This window comes from Falco rusticolus, chromosome 5 (assembly GCF_015220075.1).
Source record: "Falco rusticolus isolate bFalRus1 chromosome 5, bFalRus1.pri, whole genome shotgun sequence".
NCBI lineage: Eukaryota > Metazoa > Chordata > Aves > Falconiformes > Falconidae > Falco > Falco rusticolus.
In genome coordinates, this window is record NC_051191.1 from 54,687,959 (window position 1) to 54,711,817 (window position 23,859).

A 23,859-nucleotide genomic window follows, 5' to 3' on the forward strand; every position below is an offset into this window, starting at 1 on the left:
ACATTTTTTTTTCTTTAAAATTTCCATACTAGAACATTTGTTTGCTAAAGGAAAGCATTCAATTATGACAAATTATGGGAAAAACAACAACACATTAAAAAACCTGCCAGTTATGTCAGAGTAGGAGATCTGAGTGAATTTAATGAGCCAAAAAGTTTGAAAAGTTATCACCAGACAATCTAGGACAATAAAAAATTATTTGATAAACAATTTCCCTAAAGAACTCTGGCTAATTTACCAACACACTTGAATTTTCTGAGAATATATATTCTGCACTCAGAGAAAATACTGGCATAATCCTCATAAAAAATATAGTTGCTGAATATTTGTTTTGCTTTTTAAACTGAAACATAGGAACAGGATTGTTTGAACTTCTATTACGTTTCTTCTACCCTTTACATTCTGTGAAGTGATTTTTCAAAGCTTTTTTATGTTGATTCTATTTTTCCATTGCCTTCTAAATAATAAAATAATCCAGATGGCTACTTTCTTAGAACTCACATTCTGGCATTCCTTACTCATCTCTACAGTTCTGCCCTCTTATCTCCTGAATGTAGCAATATTAATTGCTAAAATAAAACCCAACCAACCAACCAACCAAAAAAAACCCAGAGTAAATTTGCAGTTGATGGACAGATATCTGCTTAAGACTAGAAGATTATTTTGAAACAGGCTTGTACTTAGTTTCCATTTTTAAAAAATGGGGAGAAGGAGATGGAAGACAACATAGCCGCTGCACAAGTGAATACAGCTTAGTGATGCACTGGGACATGTAATTGTTTGGAATCTTTCGGACTACAGGAGATTCGCTTTCTTCTACAGCCCATAAATTAAATTAAATTGGACGGTCTGTTTGTCTTAGCCTAAATAAGACATTTTATTTACAAAAACTATGTAACTTGACACAATTAGCTGTCCTGTCCACAGAAAATCCCTCACTAGACTCTCAGCATGCTGAGGATGATGGCTTCAGGGTCCAGAGAGAGGTCTGTGAAGTCTGGACTTAAATGGCAATTTCCATGAATAATATCTGACATCAATTTCAAAGCCAAAAAGGAACGGGAATGAAACAGTGGCTAAAATTTCTATAGGAAGCTATAAGGATGTGGAGGAAACAGCCTTGCCATTGTGTAGTAGGTTAGAAATGCAGCTGAGGTGAGTTACCAAAATTGGATTGTTGGGTAGCCCTTGAGTAGATACTGCATTCAGGGAGTAATGGGTGTTGTCAATACTACGGCAGGAAGATTATCCTCCGAGTACCTCTCACTTTACTCCCAGGCTCTTCATTATACATAAAAATTAATTATTTTTTTAATATACATTTTATTTATATAACTTACTAAAGTAAAGGGTCAAAATTGGCAGCCTGCAGTGTATTATGTCAATACTAAGCCTTTAAAGGCCAGAAGAATTCAATTTACTATACCAAAACTGTCAAATTCCCTTGAACTGACTGACTCCAGCTCTTCTCCCTGTCACTACCTCTTCAGAAAAGCAGCCACCTCTCAGCTTCACTTCCTGGCATAATTCCAGTGTGCTGAGCTTGACTGAAATGAGCACTCCCCTTAGCAGATTTCCCCTGGCTCATTTTCAGAGATATGACAAGATTTATGTTTTCATTTCAAGACCGCAGAGGTGAATTTTTAAATAGATAAATATTTATTTAACCCTTCAATACACTGGAACAAGTATGTACACATAAAATCTATTTTGCTCAGCCACATATTCACTTTGACTTCTTAGTTTATGGACAAAAGCCAAACAAAGACTTCCTTACCCAAACCCCCACAAAATATGTGAAAAAATAACTGCCATTGACCAGGAGAGGGACACAAAAGAGAACAGCCAAAATCCAAACTGTTGGTTCTCATCCTAAATGAGGCATAACATATTATAAGGAATTTTTTCAAGTTCTGTTTCAAAGAGGGCAGGTGGAACATGCCTGTTACAAAATAATCTGTATTCAGTTGCAATTTAAAATGGTTTTCTGATTCCCTAAATTCCAGAAGGTTTCTACTTACTTTTTTCCCCTTGACCTCTGCAGTTACAGAAAAAAACCCAAATGCTTCCCTTTCAGTATTTCAGAGACAGTCTCACCTGTCTTTTCTAAGGAAATAAGGGAGAAAGTGTAAGGAAGCAGGGCAGGCAAGTAGAGCAGAGGCTTTCCCTTTGTCGGAGTGGCCTCCCAGAGCCACAGCCAGGTCTGCCAACATTTGAAAGCTATAAATATAGCGTGAAAATGAGGGGATACTTTTGACTTTATGAAAAATGTGAGAATGCAAGTATTTTCAGTTGGTATGAGGGCTGGAGGCAATGGATGGGGTGGGGAAAGGGGAAGCAGTCCTTTATATAAAGGGGCTAGTCTCTTTTAGCAGAAAGAGTTGTTCACAGACAGCCTCCTGTGAAATTAAACCTTTTTTTTCTTCTTATTCTCTTACATCTCTGTTTTAAGGCTAAGTAGGAACTACCTGGTTTGAAAAGTAGCGTTCTTCTGCTCCTGGAGCAAAGGGTCCTTAAAAAGGATACCTAAAATGCAGCATAACAGCAAACTGCCACGGAAGTGTAAATGATACCAAAGATTTAAACATTTCAGTTTGAAAGGACAAAGAACAAGGTCAGGAAACAAAGAACAGATGGTTTAAAAGAACAGTTATCTAAGTTATGCAAAAGGAGGATTCAAGTGAGGAAGTCCTGGCCCTAAGAGGACACAAGCTAATAAAGTGTTGCAATTCACAAACATCACTGGAAAATCAGTGAAAATAGGACAACAGTAATTGTGGTAGTGGGAGATTGTGTCCTCTGACCCCAATAGCCCCCCCCCCAAAAAAAGTGGGCAAAACCCCGCTTGGGGACCATGCGTAGTTGGTAAAAAGCTTCAGTAGTGCTATCTGAGGATGTGTATTAATTTGAGGATGCATACTAATTTCTTGCATTAGAAATGAGAAACTTGTAACCAATCCTGTGTGTGAATTCCAATGAATATGCAATGTACTATGAACATGCAAGTACTCTACTGGATATAATGTGTACCCTCAAGTAGCTTGATGTGCATGTTAGGATGAAAAATCCCTCATGCACCCAGCGCTGCAATAAAGCAAGGTCGGCTTTCTAAAATACAATTTGATTTAGAGAGTTTTCTTGTTTATAATTTTCAGTAACAAAATGAATTCCACTAAATTGGTTCAGACTTTACTTGGTAATGCGTGTGTGTGCATGCACATTTGCACACATACATAAATTTCCATCAAGGTCACGGCTATAAGTAGATGTGTTTCCTTCAGCAGGCAGTGAGGATAGCATGTGAACAGCCTTCTGTAAATCACTGCAGCTGGTGAAGGGAGTGCGCACGCTGTGGACAGAAAACTGGAAAGGGAGAGGTCAACATGCTTAATGGCTGGGCTGCCGCTCAGCAGTGGTCTAACAAACTGGAAAAATAGGTCAACAGAAACTTCATAAATTTCAACAAAAAGAAATGTGAAGTCCTGTACCTGGAACAGAACACCCCCACAAATCTCTACAGCTTAGGGGATCAACTAGAAAGCAGCCTTCAAAAAAAGGGTCTGCAACTCCTCATAGGAAAGAAGTTAAACATGGCTCAGCAGTGCATTTTTGCAGAAATCAAGGCCAGCTACCAAGCTGCATTAGCCAGAAGCACAGCCAGCAGGTTCAAAACAATTGTTATTTCCCTTTATTCAGCACGTGAAATTGCACCACTCCAAAGTACTGTTTCCTGTTTTGGGCTCCCCAGTACTAGAAAGGCATTTGCAAGCTAGAGCAAGCCCAGTGGAGGGCCACCAAGATGGTTTTGGGCCTCAATCAAGTAAGTTAGGAGAAAGGATAGAAAACTCGGGAAATAATCTTGCAATCTTGTAAGAACAATGGAACACCCTATAGGAGGAGAAGGTGATTTCATTTCATAGAAAAACTGTTGTAATTTACGTACTTACTTTGTTAAGTAATATTGGACTGAAACTGCCTGGAGTTACCTGCTTATCATTAGTAGCTAAATTTGCGGAAGCCTTAGGCCACAAGCTGTGAATTTTCACCCAGATATGTTGAACTTTTACCTAATTCCATGGAAGAAGGCCTCATGAGTGGGTTCAAGCTGGAATAAAAGGAAGCTACAACTGTCAGCAGAAACCACAGCCTCAGAGATAAGAGAAAAAACCAGACCACTCAGAGACAATGAAGAGACCCAATGAAAAACAAGATGACCCCAGACCCTAATATTATTATTAATTAATATTAATATTATTGGTCTGACCTGTTGAATGAGGGGTGGGAAACTCAGATTGTAAGGGTATAATTGCCCAGGAATTTCTTTGTCCAGAGTCTCTCTGCAGAGGCACCCAGCTCCAGCTGTCTACTTACCACTGTATCATTCAAATAAATCACCTTATCAGACTTAAAGCCTGAGACTGCTACAGGACACCTAGAGTGGAAAAACTTCTTCAGCAACTTAGACAAGTTATGCCAGCTACCAAGTGGTCCTCAACTTGCCTGGATCCATAGCTTTGTGTCAAGATATTCTGGTAGATGCGCGGGGTTTTTTTTGTTGTTTGGGGTACAGTTGGTGGAGGTTTTTTGGTGGGTTTTAGGAGCTGACACTAATTAGTCTCTCCACCTTATCATCTCTCTCAGCCATTAGGATATACTGACAGTCTTTTGTCTGGAGCAGTTGCCTATAGATGTACCCATATCTTACCCAGACCTGCTAAATCCAGGTGCCATCCACACACACCATTTTATAGCCATTTCTTCTGCCATTCCTTCTGGTGCCACCACACCCATTCATTCTCCATTAATACCAACCTTAATGTTTCTGTCTTCCACAAGACAGCTGGGTTTCTTTAAACCGGAAAGGCAGTCATGGGGCTTCAAATTGCAACCAAATTGCTGCCTCGAACCACCTATATAGGTAGTTACAGAGTAAACAGAACTGGACTGTTCTTGGGAAAAATGTTAAGTAAATACAAGAAAAAAAAATCTTCACAGCAATGATGCTTAAATAGTGGGGCAAGTTATCTAGAGAGGATGCAGGATTACTGTCTTTGTAGACATCAAAAATTGTCTGGGCAATGCTGGGAGCAGCCTGACTGACCTGCAGAACTGGCCTTTTTAGTGGGAGGCAGGCAGAGGAAGATGGCCCCAAATGACCTGCCACGTTCCTTTCCAATTTAATTTATTCTGTGATTCCATAGTTCTGAGTCCCATACTGGCTGCAGGTGTCACGGCGTTGGAAGTGGGGGGCTGCAGGGGTGGCTTCTGTGAGAAAAGGTCATTGTGCCGAGCACAGCCAGTTCCAGCTAGCTCCAATGGAGGAGGAAGAGAAGGAGGAGGAGGAGATGCTCTATGCAACCTGTGAGGACCCATGCCAAAGAAGGTAAAAAGTGTGAGATGAAAGGAGTATGACAGAGAAACTGCTATGTACTGACTGTAACACCTCCCCTTGCCCCACTCTCTTCCTCACTAAAGGGACTGAATGTGACCTGCGGCAGTAAGAAGCTGGTAGGACAGGTGTCTGGACAGGAGTGAAGTGAGCTTAGGAAATGGGAGGAAAGGAGTTTTCCCATGTGTTTTAATGTTTGTTGTTTTGTTTCCCAACACCCAAATCAGTAATTATATATCTATAAATTGGCAATACATTACATTAGTTTCCCCAGGGTGAGTCTTTTTGCCTGCAATAGAAATTAGTAAGCAATCTCCCCAACTTTATCTTAACCCAGGAGCTTCCTCATTCCTGCTTTTCCTATTCTCTCCACCATCCTGCTGTGGATGGGGGGGCAAGCGAGGAGCTGGGTGAAAGCCTGACTGCTGGCCAGGGCCCACCCATCACAACTCCTTTTACATGAGAATGGCCAGCTAGCTGCCTGTGTATGAACTTTTCTTCCTACTTTCCTTGGGGAATCTCTACATTTTGCAAACATTTGTCACAACATACCATCCAGATGGCTTGCGCCTGTTGTCTGTGCTATCCTCAAAATCACTAGGAGTTGTATACTTATTTTTACATCCAGGTGTGGATACAAATGGCATGCACCTATGGGAGAAGTCTTTATAGTGCTTATACTCCTAAGAATGATGAATGTTTGGCTTCTAGGCATTCAGGTGGTGGTACACATCATCACATGTGGTTGCCTCTCCTCGCTAATGAGGAACTGTACAAGAACAGCTTAACAGTGGGACAAATAACTTGCTGCCACAGACAGGGTTGTTTACTCCTTTGCCACACGCCACTTGTGTAGCAGATCTACTCTAGAGCTGGCTACAGCATTTTGCCGGACTCTGGTGAGCCAGCTCAACTCATGGATCTGGCAGAACATTTTTCTTGGAGGATGGGAGTGGCATCTACCACATTAGTGAACTAAATTAGCTCAGTGAGGTGTCTGAAAAATGCCAGAGCTAGCACAAGCAAATGGGGGAAACTCCTTCAGCAGCAGCCAGCTGCCAGGTCTACTCAGCTGAATCATCAAACCAAGGCCAGGGAAAAATGTGGCAAACACACACCTATCCCATCCCCCTTGAGACTATGGGAAATGTCCCCCTGAGGTGTGCAGGGTCGCTACCTCAATGCCTTCAGAAGCATGGAGGTCTGAAAACGAAGTTTTCACTGAAACTTCAAAACTGAAACTGAAACTGCAAAAATGCAGCAGAGCTGGCTAAATCCTAGGCACACATACTGCTCCAGTTTGGCACAAAACCATGTATAAAAAAACCAGCCACAGAGAAGTCATGCCAGCCACTGACTCCAAATGGCAGAGAGGCACCCCACAGCACCCAGAGAGCGAGGTGCGCTGTCCCCCTTCTGCTCCAAATGCTGCTGGAGGAAATGGCTCCACAGACCTCTAAGCAATGTCCTCTCCAAAATGGAGTCAGGCCAGGTTCCCTTAAAAAAAAAAAGTCAGTGTCTTCTGTGGTTATTGGGTGACAAACCAGGGTGTGCTTATTGTCCTAGTAACTGTGTGGGGCAGAAGGGAAAGGGTAGGACCCAGGTTTCTTTGTCTCCTGTACTGACAGGCAGTGACTGGCCTGACCACGACTGGGGGAATACGGGTGGGCACAGGTGGGGCCTTTCTCTGCCATGACAGTGGCAGGGAACAGAGCTGCATTGCTCTTTGCAGGGTTGTGTCAAGAGGGGACAGAGCAGCGGGGGTCCCATGTCTTCAGAGGGGGCTCAGTCAGGGCAGCAAAAAGCCAAGTCCAGCATGGGGCAGGCAGGGAGGAGAGTGCTATCTCCACGTCGGGGGAGGGGACTGTGCTGGGCCCGGGTGCAGCCATCTCCACCGCAGGGAGGTGACTTTGATGGAAAAGGGCAAAGCTTGTGTTGTGCTCGTTTCTTGGTGAAGTGGAAGAAAAAAAATACGCAAAACCACTCACTGTTTCCCTGATAGCAGAGGTCAGGGCAACGTGAGCAGGAAGATGGGCAGAGAGCCAATGTGCCTATTAGATTCAGGGGCGGCAGCAGCGCCAACGGGCGCGGGGCAGTAGCAGCGGGCAGTGCAGTGGCTGTGGGGAGGGTGAGCAGCTCAGCAGGGCCCCTGGGCTCACCGAGCTGGAACGAGGCCGGGGCGGGGGAGCACAAGTTCACCGTGCTTCTGGGAGGGCGGCCGGGGGACTCGGGGGAGGGAGGGGGAGGAGGCGCCGCTCCGCGGCCAGCAGATCCGGCCTGCGCCAGTTCCAACCGGTTTGGGCCGGTTTGGGCTCTGGCAGGAGACAGCAGCTGCGGCGAACGCCCCCTGCGGCCGGGCAGCCGGTACTCTCCGGACTGGATCGCGCACAGCTCTCGGAGCGGGGTTCTGCGCGACGTCGCCCCGCGCGGCCACAGGACGGCGCAGCCTCGCCAGGCCGCAGCGCGGGGCTGGAGCCGCCTCCAGGCGCAATCCACTGCGGCCTTTCCGCCTCGCCCCGCGCGGCCCCGGGCTGCCGGAGGGGGGGCGGGGCGCCCCCGGTGTCGGGTTTCACTCGGAGCAGCTGGTTGTGCAGCCGATGGGGGAGGGGAGCGGCGGTGAGAGGGGGCGCCTCAGGGCCGGGCCGGGCCCAAGGGCGGAGGGGGGAGGGGCTGCCGGCCGCGGGCCCAGCTGGGAGCGCAGCCCCGGGCACCCGCGCAGGCATTGCGCTCGTAGGGCCGAGCCGCCACAAGCGCCCGGTGAAGGCCCCCACCGCGCACAGCTTGGCCTGCGGCGGAAATGTTGCTGCCAGCGAGAAAACGGGCGGGGCCGGCCCGCCCCAGCACACCCCGCCCCGGGGTGTCTCCCGCGAGCTGTGGAGACGCTGGGGGTGTGAGGCAGCCTGCAGTGGGTGGCCTTGGGCATACTGGGCATATGTGGCGGAAGGAGCTTGGTTTTTCCTGGTAACCCTTAAGCGCCGGTTTCTGGACTTGCCAAGCATCTTCCTTGAAACGCCTGTCGAACGACACCTGTTTACTGTGTTCTTTTTGCACTGTATGTGCAAGTATATAAATACTGCCCTTGAGATACAGAAAGGCATCCGAACCCTTCTGTAGGGGAAGCGACAGCCTCCTCTGGTTTGATGTTTTTTCCTCCCATGACTGATACAGTCTTGCTATTAAAGTGTCTGTCACTGGAGCACAGAGCCACAGGCTCCTGCCTTTCTTTGGGAAATCATTTCACTCTTTACTGCCTTACCTTGTAGAAGGCACTTCTCTATCCTTGCTCAGCCTAAATGACTGTTTCATTACATTGTACTGTCTAGATCAATTTTCAGTGGCCACCTACAACACAGTAAGCCAATCAGCTTTTAACAAATGATACATTTTTCACCTGTACCCCTTACTGGACTGCAGATCTGCTGTTGCAACAGATGCGATTTCTGGTCTTCATGTTCTTTTGTTCTTTCTGTCACTCTGGGCTGGTAGCAGTGGTGTAAACTGGCTCCAGCCTAAGGGGTAACTGAAATCATTTTGTCATCATATTGAACAGCCTCGTGCCCTCTCTTTGTGTTAGATCTCTCCATGTGTCTTTAATCTCCTTTAAGCATTTTATCTACTTCTAGTTTGAATTTTAATCACCTTTTTTCTTTTTTAAAAAAAGTCTTTAATCTCTGTCTCTCTTATTGGGTTATATTGTTCTCCAGATAACCCTGATAAATGGAGGATGCTCCCTGTCCATCATCAACAGTGTTTTGGGGTTGTTTTTATTTTTGTCCCTCAAGGCGTAACCATATGTCACTTTTTCAGCATTGGCACAGCTGTGGGGGAGGTGGGAATGGCAATGCAGATAAGGTGCTCTCTTGCTTAGTTATCTGACCCATTTAGAGTCTCTGTAGATCCATTTAGAGAGGCTATTCATGAAAATGCTTGTGGTCACATGGATTTTGCCTACAGCAGTATTATCGAAGGTTTTACCACAACTGGAGCTACTCTGATAACTCCAAAGCAGTCGCAGGAGATAATCTAGCTCAGGCAAAACCTAAAGGTGTAGGAAGAGTTAGAAGCTGTATTTTCTTCTTCAAAAGCCCAAAGGAGTTAGCATATGTCAATATGAACAAATTGTAATTTTGTAAGTACTAAATATGGACAGAGTCACTGGACCAGAGGTGTTTGTGTTTCAGCTCAACATGCTTAGTACCTGGGGTAAAAAAGATGTGTCGGTTGCTCACATCCTTATTCCCTTCCAAGAAGATATGCAAGTAAGTATAGCTAGCAGCAGGTACTCTTTCTCCTGAACACAAAAGATATGAAGCAAGAAGGCTACTTACTATTTATATTGGTCACTACAGAGCAGTAAGCTATGGTAGTTTGTGTAAGCCAGTTGTGCTGCACTCTTGTGATACTCTGTTTTGTCAAAGGATGGGGATGGAACCCATCCTGTACTGTGGAATTAAAACTGTATCGAAATGCATGGGACAGTTTATCCTCCGAGTACTAGCTCTTCTGATTTTTTTTTTATTCTAATAGTAAAATGTGTACCTGTGTCCCATCAGAGGAAGAAAAAGACACAAAAAAAAAATTCCAACATTTCTGTTCCTTCAGTTCTGTGGATATTGTGTCTTGAAGTACCTGAGAAAGTCAGACCTAATTATCTATGACATTGATGCAGGAACTCTTTGTTGCAGCAAGATTTTTTTGCCTATGCTTACTTGAGAAGTGTGATTCCATACATACTGGCACATATGTGTTGCTTCAGTCAGAATTGCTATGTTAATTTTGTCATGCTTGAAGTGTATTGCATTTTTATAAGAAAAAAATGTAAGTTTCTAAATTATAAAACAGCATCTTTCTCTTCTCTTTTATCCCACATGTCTCCCACAGTGTGTTTATTTGTTATAACATTCTGGCATAGCCATAAGAGTGCGTGTGAGATATTACAAGCAAGTCAAACATTAAGCACATTATTTTAGTCATTTGCATATTTCAGGTGCCTTGGTTAACGCACTTTTAAGAAACAGTTTTGTATCACCTATGTCACAGATCCTTTTATAGGGTAGGCATGAAAAAAATTTGTCCACTGAAGCATGAGAATCAGGTTAAGGGAGTTGCTGGAGGTCACTGCAAGTCAAGTCATGCACAAGACATTGATCATCTGTCAGCTAATCACTGGACTATATTACTCTTCTCAGATTACTGGCGTTTACATTTTTTAATAAAATTGTATTGCCATTCATGTTCAGCTATCTGCAAAGACTAGAATTGCGGATTCCCTGTCTGTAGGAACAGCTGAGAATACTACAGGCATCTAAAGCCATGTAGGATATTCAGTGAAATATTTTGCTTTTGTTGCTTTTATCCACTGTTTCCTAGGCAACAATGAACTTCAAGTATGGGTCCTGACAGATAAATAAAAGAGAAAAAGTCTTTTTTGTGTGTGTAAATACTACATATAAAAGTATACTGTAAATAGTTGTTCAGTATAATTGAACACTATAAATGTAATTTTTGGTTTAGTTCTCAATTTGCTTGATGTTTTTAATGGAATATAAAACTGGAGGACTAACAAGGTATTCTTCCACAAGATCTTGGAGCTTCTTTCTTGCCACAGGAATTGGTGTTGAACCTAATGTGCTGACCAAACTCCCAGTTGTGTAATTAGGTTTGGTCAGCTCAAGATTCCTCTTGCCTACCCTAAGCTTGCATTGTGTTACACACCATGCGCATGCAGAATTACAGAGATACTTCGTTCTGCCCCAGACCTGGCTGGATTTTAGCCACACAGATGGACCTCTTTGGGATAACCAGAGGTGACTATCCTTACATCCATTCTCTCCTTTTTATCGTGGAAAAAAAAAAGGAAGTGCCTGTGTCCATCCTCTCAGAAGGTCTGCTTCACACAGTCTCCTACCTTCCTTCTCTGCTGACTGTCAAGACAGACTATGTGAAAACTCAAAGAGATGCTTAGCCACACAAAAGTAGCATATATGCCGATAGAAGGATGTTAAGATGTGTGAAGACCTTTCAAATTATCAAACTCACCTAAGGCTAACCTACCTAAAATGAATTGGCTTTCCTCAAACATCTTAGTATAGAGTCTGTATTCCTCTTGCACTTCAAGCTAGAAACATCTTCTGGTCTTATGCCTCAGAATGCACCTTAGTGGTAGAAAATAAGCTCGAAATATGCAACAGCAAGGTAGAAATGGAAGTATGTAGTTAAGTTTTGTGTAACAGTAATGGAACTAAGATTTTGAGGAAGCCATAGGTAAAATGGAGCTAAGGCAGGGAAGTTTGGTACTTAGACTTTGTACCTGAGTATGGCTGGACACAAATACTGAAAGAAAGAAATGAAGAAGTAAAGCCACTAAACATTGTAGAGGTATATACCCTACCATGGTTTCAGCTAATGGAAGTTTTGACTTTAAAAGTTAATTAATGATTGTTCTTCTCCCCACAGCTGTGCATATGCATGGAGCTTCTCCCCCAGCTCCCTCCGCAAGACAAGAACACCTATTAGACATGGATGTTGGGTGTTATAGTGCATGGTGTTGAGAGAGAGGATTAGTTCAGGAGTGTATGTGGAAAGCTGTGGATTTAAGGTCATCTTACTCTCAAAAAAATTCTTCAGGGCTAATAGCAGGGATGAAAATATGGAAGTTGAAAATTTTTTTTAAGGAATCCACTAAACTGAGACCTGAAGATTAGAAATGGATGTGTCTGCCAACAAATCCATACCTGTGACACGGGAAGCCATGAAAAACAAAATCTTATTTTTTCTAGAAAATAAGAGTTTTACTTGTATGGGTGATTCTGTCTTATAGGGAGGACTTATGAGCACCACCTGTAATTAAAGTTGACTGCACTTCCTGTGGTAAACTGATTTCCAATTGCAAAAATTTTCACAAAATATTAACTATTCAGGCTAAAACTTCCTGGCCATATGCCTGGTGTTTGTAGTTCATTTGATTACATTTTTATTTATTCAGAAAATTGCAGTCAAAAACATTCTTCTACTTCCGAGAATGAGGTCAAGAAAAAGAACAGACTGTTTCCCTCCATTAAGAAATACTGATGTCCTTTACATTAGGAAGCTCCAGAATAACTTGACATTTTGCAGAGAAATGGCCTTTATGCTGGGGCTGTGCTTTTTTCTGTTGTTATGAAGTTCTACACACATTTGGCAAGTTAAAGCCCTTTTAAAAAACATAGGATGTTCATGGTTTCAGCAGGCATACTAATTTTTTTATCATCATGAACATCATAATCCCATCTAGCTCTCACCCTGAATCAAGATCCCACTGTGCTACGCTCTATAAAGACACGACTCCGAGGCAGTCTTTGCCTCAGAAATGTGCTGATCAGGATGCATGGAGCAGGACAGCAGCTGGGTATAGACAGGCTGTTAAAGAAGTTAAGGAGTAGGGAGTTAATGAGCTGCTACTGATCAGTGAGATAAATACTGGTCTCGGCACACCAGTATATTAACCATTGTCACATTTCTTGCATCCAGATCAAGCATTCTACAGCAGAGGACTGAGCATGGTCTTTGGTTATAGCTCTGACGTGTTTGTGGGCTGGACTGCGGCCAAACAACAGGACTAAAACCAAAATGCCTCTCTCAGTTACTCTACTCCATTGATGCCCAAGCACTGTAAAGAGGGGACCTAATTTAAATGGAAAAAGGGCAGGAACTACGACTGGGAGGTAGAAAGTCATGAGAGGCACAGGTATCACAGGGATACAATTGGGACATCAGAAGAAAATACAGAAAACAGAAACAGAGACTGTGGTTTAATATGGAAGCACAGTAGACTGGCTGATCAAGAAAATGGGGTGGAGAATTGAGGAAGTGGAGTGTGGAGGCTGTTAAGCCATTGGGCCAAGGCCTTGGAGGAGGATAATATAGGCCGTGAAAGTAAAAGAGTATTAAATCATCTGTCTTGGATCTTGGAGGAGACTGGAACCCGCCTGGCAGGAAAACGGTAGAAATTTGCGTGAGCTGGGCAACAAAGTATGGGCTAGAAATAGAGGTAAAAGAGAGCAAGGATTTGGGAGTCAACATGGAAAGACTGATGCAGAAAGGGTCAGTTTCAAGGGAAACAGGCAGAATAGCTTAAGACTGATGTACTACATTTCTATTTCAGGTCTGGAATAAAATTAATGACTTCTAAATTTCCTTAGTCCTCAGATGTAAGCAGATAGTAGTAAAATCCACTTGCAAGGGCATGGCACTTAGCACAGTGAATGAAAACATGCAACCCCAGTTATTTCTCTGCTAGCACAAGTCACAAAAGTCTGTAACTATGTCTTGTCTAGGACTGAAGTGTCAAGCTGACATCATGTGCTTGAGTTGCTAGGGAAGAATAAAAAAATAGGTCAGTTTTTGTTCATTTTCTGTTAACAATTACCAATAGAAATCCAAAAATACCAGAATGAAGGTTGTCTGTGCAACTCCAGATTATCCCATACTTCCAGTAAGCGTTATGGTAATTTACAAAATCTTTGCCATATGCAGTCTACATTTTGCAGGAATGAATCAGGATTATACAGTAAAGGAAACACCCACAGAATCCTTGCGTTTCTTGCTGGAGGTTGAAGTTGTGTGGTAGGTCACCTCTCGAAGTCTCTAGATTTGTTATTAAGTTGAGCCTATTTGGCTAATAGCTTTTGTTGGTTTTAATTGTAAACAAGCCTGATTCATGCTTTTGGTGTTTGGTCAGCTTTTAACTTACTCGTAACACAAAGAAATGTGGGCTCTTTGATGGTTCTTTACGATACCTGAACAGTATGTTGTTTCTCTTTCTTTGGGGACATACTGATCCTGGCTGGTCATTATATGTTTGACGTTTTCTTTGCTTTTTCCATCTTCTTAAGAATCCAACAAGGTTTCTTCATTTTTATCATGCATACAATATAAACCAAATTCTTTGTTGCTGTAGCATTTAGGAAATGATTTGAGTCTTGTTAGTGTTGAGGGCTGAAATACAGACAATAGGATATATTTCTAGGATGAGTAATTGCTTATCTGTGTTACTCTGTTTTCTTCATTTTCTATTGTAATTTATAGATAAAAACCCATATTCGAACTTTACATGTAGTTCTTTGATTCTAGTTTCACTTTCTTTAACATCTAGGGTAGAAACATTTTTACTTATTCACTTGCTTGGGGGAATTCAACCTCTCACTGGAAAAGTGAAAGTAATGGCCTTTGGGATAAGGGAGGCCAGAAGTAGTCTGGCTTAAGGGCAAGTTTACTGTTGCTTTAAAATTCTCCAGATCTTTGAGAGCAAGAGATATAGCTCTCCACTTTGGGTTCTTGACCACAGCAGTGAGAACTTTGGCAAATAATGTATTTAGAGAATAAAATGCTTTCTTCTTTCCTCATGGTAAATCAAACAGAAAAACAAAACAAAAAAAACCCCAAACCCAGATGAATTAATTTTGCTTAGAGCGTTTCAAAATACTTTCCAGCTGAGATTAAACAGGGACAATTCTCAAGGCTTATTGTGGAAAGCTTAAACACACAAATACTTCAGAGAGTGCCATGTATAAAAAGTTGTTATAATTAGAACTATTCTGAACCCTCAGTTATAACGCACTAGCAACTGTCTGCTGTAATACAAGTAATCATAACTAATGAATAATGGAGACTTACAAGAAATAAATTTTAAAGCTAAGGGTTTGGGTTTTTTCTCCAGAGGTCCCATGCTCTAAAACTCCTATTAATGTTTTCTGCGCTATGGTTGTTGACACAGGATGGAGTTACTGGAGAGGCTTAGGGGATCAGTAGTCTCCTCTTTAACTGTCTAACCTGCAGCTGGTGTTGCCTGGTGGTCTCTCTTAGTTACCTGAGAGGGGGGAACCTGAGCTGCTGCACAAGCTCTCAATTCTTTCACATGATGGCCACATCCAGCCCAGAGCACCTCTGAAAAACTGCTTGAAGAAGGTCAGAGAAGAATCAACTGACTCGCTGTAGATTTCCTGATGAAGAGTTTACATTGGCAAGGTATTACACATCTCCATAATCTAAAATGGCAGCCTGGTCATGAATGCAAGTTTTTTACTGTCTTAAGTATTTTGCTGACTCAGAACTTGTCGAAAAGAGGGAAGGAGGAACAGAACAGGAAAGTGAAACTATCATTAGTCTCTTTTCTTGCAGAGTGTAAACATCAAATTAGAAGAGTCAAGGACAGGTCCCATGAGATAGCACCAGAAGAGAAGCGAGTATAGTGAAGAGAATGGGAGGAGAGAATAGGAAGAGAGAATAGGCTGGGAAAGTTACACAAGGCATAGGAGGAAAGGAGAAAGCGTTGTTGATTGGAGAAATACAAAAAATTATGAAGGGAGGCTGGCAGAGGAGATGAATAAAATGTGAAGGAGATTAAATGAAGACTAAAACAAACACACACAAAAAACCGTAGGAATTAATTAACAAGTAAATTTGCATCCTTCTTTCCAGAAATCCTTCAGAGGTCAAAACATCTCCATGGACATCAGTATAAAGTCTATTTTTTTCTCCCAAATGTATCTTCTAAACGATTCTAAGTTTTGTTTGGTATAGTGTAACTTAGAGTTCATGTGCAGCACAAAAATATTACGTACCTTGGTAGAGCAGTGCAGACTATGGTTTATAAACATCCATATTTACAGTTCTTTGAGCTATGAAATGACCAACTAATCATGATACATCTGGTCTTTAGAAGTCATTGGGCTTTGCCTCAGAGCAGGGATAAGGTTGTTAGTATGATATTCCTGGAGGGATTTTTAAAATTGCCTTCATTGATTGGACAATAGCATTTGTCTGAGTTACAGTTTTTATAAATGCAGTTTTCTGGTTTCTGTAGATTACCGATGGGTGGTGGTGGGTATTCTAATGAATGTGCTCTGAAATACTGACTGGACTGAGGAACTTTCAGCATTCAGCTTGCATTAGAGTGGAAGGGTGTCTCACTTCACTTAAGCAACAACTGCCTCATTCCAACTAAGATGAGAAAAGTTTGTACTCCTTTTTTAGTGCCAGAAAATGGTTTCCATCACCAAACATATGCATGTATTGGCAAACAAATCATACAAACATCAGACCTGTATGGGAGAGATATATTTTTCTGGCAGTTTTCTAAGAAAGTATCTCCAGTTCCTGCCAGTTTCAGGCAGTATTATTGTGTAAAGTTTTTCTGAAGAAGTGGAATTGATCAGAGCCTCCTGCTTCTGCTGTCATTTCTAACCTACTAAAAGTAATTCACAGTTCCCCTAGTTTGAGCAGTCACATGAGTAATTATGTAAGATATCCTACCAGTTCTGGATCACACATTGCCCCATATTTGTATTGTGTATCTCTTTGCTAGAAATAAGGAATATATGTGCTTAAATGTCATGGATTTCACATGTGTATTTTTTAACAGTGCCTCTTATCACAGCTATTCACTTTTTAAAACAAGTTACTGCTTGTTTTTCTCTCATTGTTCATGAGTCCTTTTTCTTTAATGCTGGGGTTTCACAAAATGTTCAGTGTTTGACTGCATAGAGCATAGAGACTAAACTCTCCAAATGTCAGCAGAGGTATGTAAAACCCTGTTTCCTAGGATGAGAGAAAAAATGCTGAAAACTGATGAAATGCTGCAGCAGAATTTCAAATAGTGCCAATTTATGTCTAGCTGGTGGGTGTATATCATAGTTCCAATGTTTTCTTAATGTAATTTGAGCAGGACACATATTTTCAAGCAAACTGTACATCAATATGTAAAAGGAAAAGGCAGAAGCACTTTGAAGTCTTACCATGAAATGCTCAATGCAATCAGGACTACTAAACCAGTGGAATATAACAAAAAGTGTTTATCTTCCTTCATGCTTACATTAGGGTTGCTAAAAAAGAGGGGAGTGGGGAGGAGAGGGAATTTTTGTTATTGATCATTCAAATAACTCAGATGTACACAATAGTGCTGTAACCAAGTGCCTATGTCTGGAATGGAAATCCTCTCCCACACCTTTCAAAGCTGACCTTCCCTCCCCCCATCTACCATAGCTCATATTTCAGAGCTGAGCTGGTAGCCAGAAGACTGTAAGCTGCCAGGAGGAATGCGTTATTTGCTCAAAAGAATAGCAAAGGCACAACTGATAACTGCCCTCCATTGCCACACTCCCTACAGGACCAGACATATTTCTACATAAGAGATGGACTTGCTTTTCCTCATAGGTACAACAAATCTCATAAAAACGATCATACGTGCTCACCTATGTGAGGGCTTTATCATGATGAAGGGGCTGCATCTCCTCCCAGAAAGCTAAAGTAGGTCATGGCAGCTGACATGTCTCTGTGTTCTCATGTGATCAAGTCCTAGAGCCAAATCCAGATTGTTGTTCTCATGTGATTCAGGCAATCTGCTCACATCTGGTAGGCAAAAAAGACATGGATCAATAAAAGCAAACTTTATACAAGGACATCAAGATTACGGTGTTGTCCTTGGGCATAGGACATTTAGCAGCAGGTCTTGCCTCTACTGAGAAATGTTTATTAAGATAGTTACATGTTCGTACCAGCAGACTTTGCAAGTGGACAGGCATCAGTAGTGAGTCTCTTTTGCCCATCCTCTGAACAGAAACAAATTGGCAGCAGTGCCTCTTGCATTATAGTTACGTTCATTCTTAGAATTTTTGGCTCTGTGACTCCATTAGTCATGGAGACTGGGAGGGCTGAGTTTTCTTTAGCTTTGTCAGTCAAACTTTAAGAAATTAGGAAGAACAACATTAAAATCTTAAAATAAAAATGCTCCAATTTTAGAAGAGTTTTATAAAAGCCAAGAATATTTTTGCTTTTCTTCTCCATCTTCTTTTTTAATACATACTTATTACTAATCATCAACCATAATTACAGCAGATTTGTCAGTGTGTGCACACTGTGCTTGGAATATATTTTGATTCCCATATAGGTTTTACTTTTAATTGCAGGAGGACCTTTCCATGGAATTAGGTGTGATGAGGCAAGGGAAATTACATAGAAAAATGGCTGGAAATAGTGAGATAACAATATAACAAACTAAACATTAAACATTCATAAATAGAAGAAGTAATTAAGCCCAATGGCATTGGCTCCTGTACAGGCATTTTTATTCAAATAACCATTCAAATATGTTTCTTCCCCTGAAATATTCATATTTGTCCAATAAACTTTCCTTATATCATGTCATCATGGAACGTATGGAATGGAGAAAGTTCCCTCTAGCAAAGCTAGGCATTTTAGGGTGACACAGGGGAAGAAAAAAAAATAAATATATATATGTCTGTACAAATGAAATATTGTGAAACAAGTTTGGGGTGTAAATTTAAAGAGTACAACAGCTATTTTCACCCCTTTAACATGAAAAGCACTCATTCTGCCTTCAATTTCTACATTATATTGGCAGGTAGACAAGCTCTCAAAAATATGTTTGTTTTAGCAGCACTTAGAACTTAATGTGAGCTGGGGGAGGCAATGAATTTGAAAGTGCAATGGCTGCTCTGAAATAACTGCACATGGATATTCCGTATTCAGAACAAAAGTATCCGCACGTGGACTTAATCAGGAAAAGCTTCATGTGTAAATGAGTTCTTAATAAAGTATTTACTTAGAGTAAATGTCTAAGTGACAAAATTTGACAAAGGATAGTTGTTTATTCATTCCACTTCGAAGCTATAAAGCTGAATCTAAGCAAGGCTTTGGGTAAGAAACTGGACCAGACTGTCCTTCAGCTCAGTTAAAGCATTAGGTGGGCAAGGTGTCCAAGGGGAAGTCTGTAAGCCATCTTTCTTTTTTCCCCTGCCTCTGGACAGAGCTTAAAGCCAGACCCATCCATTTTGTGTCTGAAAGAGGTCTGGGGGTACAGTTAACCATGGAGGAGTGATCTTCTAGGCACCAACTTAGCCAGAGATCCTGAAACCCACTTCATACATGTAAACAAGGCCTGTGTCCAAAAGTATTAAGCCTCAAATGTCTTTGGCTTGATGTACTTTAGAATATTCAGTGTCTGTGCCACCTCCTATCCTCAGCAGATCAAAACAGTTTTAGAGAGGACAGGTTTGAGTTTGTATGTACAGGTTTCCCATTGCCTTTATCTCTTTTTCTCTTTATTGTTAGGAGGAGGGACTCTCCCCAACATGAGGGGAGGGACAAGTCCATGCGTAGATTCAGAGAAGCCTTCTGACTCTCGTGTGTCTTTGGTCAATTTTTTCAGGTGGGGAAGAAGACATTGTCAGTTCACAGTTACCAGGAGGTGATGTCTGCTGTGCTAGAAATGCTGACGGTGCCAGGGGTGTTGGGTCTGGGCCGACTAAACCTGTTAAACAAGTATAGTAGCTCCCACACATTACCATGCTCCAGAGCTGATCTGGAGGCCTTCTATCTTCGCTCTGCAGGAATGCCTCTGTACAGTGCTGCTTGTGGCCTGTCCCTCCAAGAGTTGTTAAATTTTGTTTCTGATGTCAGGTTTCAATGCCAAGGGATTTGGGGAAGTTGTTCCTTATCAATAGAAATGCCTCTAACCACTCCTTGTGGCTTAAGCTCTTACCATCTCATATTTTAAATGAAACCACATTACTGTTACAGCTACCAATGAGGGAATGGGTTGAATGCATAGAACTTCATTCCCTGGTAGCAGCAGCCAGTTAAGCTGTACTGCTTACAAGCTCTTGAAAGAGGCTCCACCCTCATCAAACCAGCCCTGCCTTCTGAGACCAGCTGCTGCCCTCCCCCACAAGAGGTGACTCCTGCTGGAGTGTGAACCTTTGTACACCACCTTTCCCAGCCAGGATGACTAATACTGTCATATTAGTCTTATGGAATACTTACGAAAAGAAGAGAGTTGCAGGTGACCAGACCCACAGGGAGGGCTGGTGTGGTGGGCCAGGCGCAGAGCTCTTCAGGACCTCAAACCCTCATCTAACACAGCTTCTCCCAGTGCTCCCACAAACAGCCAGCCCTTCAGCAGGTGACCCAAAGCAGTCATTCCAAATACTGTTTTCTCCGCATCATCAGGATATTTATTCCTCCTGCTGCTGCTCCCTTGTGAATGGGATTCATCCTTCCTCAGTGAATCAGTGTGTCAAGCTGCACTGTTAATTATGTCATTAAGGGGGATGAGGGGGGAATCTATCTTCCCACCTGTAAAGTTACATTTCAAACTGATAATTTCTGTGATCTGATGTAAAATACATCCCCATAAAGGGTTTTTATCAGCACATTGAAAGGCATGGCAGACAGCTGGGGATAGGAGCAAGCAGCTGAACTTTGTGGCCCTGTTAAGTTGACTTCAGCTTCAAAGCCAACCTATACTATATACAAACTGATGGGACAGCTGGTGTTGTCCTCCCCCTGTGGCTGAGTGTTAATAATATTAGAATAAGGTTCTTTTTCCTGCATTGCTTTTGAAAGAGAACCTTTTGCCTTGGATAGATCACTTACAGTGAAAGTCTTTGTCTGTCCTCAGAAGAGGCAAGGTGTGGGTAGGAGCATATGAACTTTTGCACCCACTCTACTTCTTCCTTCCCCTTCTGGTTTTTCGCTGAACCCACAAGACCACTGCTAAAGCAAAAAGCAGTTTAGTTTCTGTGCTCTTGCTGTAATAGGCCTTCTACCAGATTTTGCCAACACAAGAACTGATCAGTGCCCTGTAGATGGACATGAATGCTACTTCCTCAGAAAATAACCATCAGCTCATTTTGTACAGACTGCTGAGAGCCACCAAGCAAATGAATCCATTTCAGTGACTCCTAGCCTGAGAACAGTTGGAAAAATCTTTGTGACAGATTCAGTTTTATTGATCCTTTTAGTTTAGTTTTTCTAATACCTGTGAACTTCTTATCCTATCTTTTCACAGTAAGAGCACAAGAAAGTCCCATCACTACTCCTTTTACCTCTTGCTGTTCATCCTCCATGTTCTATCTGTTTTTCTTGGCCGGCTGAGTCCCATTTCCTCCCTGTGCGCTTCTTCACCTTCTTTCCTCCTCCCACATCTTAATTACTATATATTTCCTTCTGGTTTTTTTCCTGTTCCTGTCAAAAATTATAGTAAAAAAACCCAAAATCCCCCAAGTTTTGACAACATTGAAAAATGTATACAATTTAATTTGCCAACCCATAGTCCCCAGAGAGAAAATAATCTTGCCTGTAAGACAGAAAAAACACTTTGACAGAAACAAAACAGAAAGCATCAGGAAAAGTTGGAGTCTAGCAAGATGTTTCTCTGGGCATTCCACAGCAAGGAAAGCATGCTTTGGTAGATGAAAATGGTTTAATCTAGTATGCTGTCTCCTCTAGTTACAATTAATTGCTTCAGTAAAAGAAATCTTTAACCAGGTATATCTGGGAATAAATTCCAGGTAAGGTGAAAAATGCTTTGCCTACTACAGTAAAAATGATAAGCGGGAGGCCTGCCTAGTTCAGGTAAAACAATATCCCTTGGTCAGCAGGGCTGTGGGGGATATTGGCATAAAAACTAAAATAAAATACACTCTGTAATAGTTCTACTAATGTAAATCTGTGTGTTTTGCCATGACAGTGACTTATTATGGGATGTGCAGATGAAACTCTGCATTGACAATGAAGTACAAGGAATAAGGTTGGTCAAGTGCCTCCTATCATAGTCAAGGGCAAGACTGGGTTGGCCTCTGTGTTTGCCACCAAGAAGAATCTTGAGCTCTGCTGTTGGCTGCAACCCAGTAGGCGTTGAGCAGTGGGAACATATGCCATGCCAGACCTTGATGTGAGGAGTGGCCCCCTCCGTTATAAGAGGGTCATCCAGGAAGGAAGAACATAAGATGGCCCACTGAGGCACTGATTTGGAAATTGGAATCTGCCTGGCCAACCATGAAGCCGGACGAGTAGCAGAGGAAGTGGGAAAGGAGGAATTATCCTTAATACCAGACGGTAAAATCCAAACTGTAAGTACAGATCAGGAGCCAAACTATTCTAAAGAAGACCTAAAGCTAATTCAGGACATGAACGGTAAAATAAAATTAAATAAGTGGGCTTATTTGGCAGATGGCCGTATAGTGATACCATCCAATTTTATATGGACCACAGCCCTAACAGAACATAATAAGACTCGTTGGGGAGCTGATACGTTATATAAAAGTCTAAATCAGAAACTGATAGGGTGAAACTTATATACTGTAATAAAACAGGTGACTCAGCAATGCAAAGTGTGTTTACGTAATACTCCCAATGTAGCAAATAGAATAAAACTAGGGAACATTAGTAGAGGAAATTATCCAGGACAACAGTGGCAAGTTGATTTTTCTGAACTCCCAAGAAAAGGGGGAGTACCGATATTTATTAGTTATGACTGATACATTTTCAGGTTGGCCAGAAACTTTCCCTTGTTGAACAAATAAAACAAGAGAGGTAACGAAGAGATTGTTAAATGAGATTATTCCCCACTTTGGTGTTCCGGCAACAATCTCTTCTGATAGAGGCTTACACTTTTGTGCCAAAATAATACAACAAGTGAGTACAGTATTAAGAATAGATTGGCAATTACACACTCCTTATAGGCCTCAAGCAAGTGGCAAGTGGAAAAATAAACCATTTAATTAAACAACAGATAGCCAAAATAGGACAAGAGACAAATCTAACTTGGCCACAATCTCTTCCCTTGGCATTATTAAGAATACGAACTAAACTGAGAACAAAGGAGAATTTGAGCCCTTTTGAAATATTATATGGGAGACCGTACCAGTTACAATTTGCTGGAGAAGATTTAAGGCAGTTAGGAGAGGGATATTTATGTGAATATGTGAAGACCTTCCAGGGACAATTAAAAGTTATAAATAAACAAGTATTGGGAACAAGGGCCAGAGGGTTGGATCAACCAGTCTATTCCTTTAAATCTGGTGACTATGTGTATATAAAGACTTTTTCAGGGAAACCTTTGGAAGAAAAGTGGGAAGGACCCTATCAGGTGCTGCTGACAACCTTCACCACCGTCAAGATAAGAGAACAACCAGCCTGGATTCACTACTCTCAGATAAAGAAGGCTCCTGAGAAATCATGGGCTGTCACCCTGGCAGGATCCATGAAACTACGGTTCTTTAGATCGTAAAGAAATCTCCAGGGACACAATGGACTGTCAAAAAGGATCAGGGACATTTGTGTAAAGTTATTCTGATTTTAATTGTAACTGTTGTAGTGATATTAGAAACTGAAACATGGGTAAACAATACCCATCTTCAAACATTGCAAATAATTGTTAATGCTATGAAAGCTAAGGAATGCTGGATATGTACCTCTCTTCCTAAAGGAGGCTTGATAACACCCCTGTATGGGGTGGCCTCTCAAAACTGGAATTATCTCGATGACAAATGGCCTACCTGGCCAGACTTTTGGAAAAAGCCAAGCGATGGTGGAGGATGTTATAGTTGAATTGAAATAACTAGAGTCTGAAATAAATTCACTAAGTATATATTAAGGCAGGAAAGCAAAAACAGCGCGCAGGGCGGCCG

The 23,859-nt window shown here is 41.9% G+C and overlaps 2 long non-coding RNA genes across 2 annotated transcripts; one reads left to right on the forward strand and one right to left on the reverse strand.

Moving 5' to 3' along the window:
• The first annotated feature begins 4,354 nt into the window (after positions 1-4,354).
• On the forward strand, positions 4,355-23,742 carry LOC119149179. The gene is made up of 2 exons (XR_005104594.1): positions 4,355-4,532; positions 23,271-23,742. It is a non-coding gene; the product is annotated as an uncharacterized LOC119149179 (long non-coding RNA).
• Positions 14,281-18,247, reverse strand: LOC119149178. Its single transcript, XR_005104593.1, has 3 exons — positions 17,620-18,247; positions 15,237-17,250; positions 14,281-14,365 (listed from the first exon to the last, which is right to left on the reverse strand). It is a non-coding gene; the product is annotated as an uncharacterized LOC119149178 (long non-coding RNA).
• Positions 23,743-23,859: the final 117 nt, after the last annotated feature.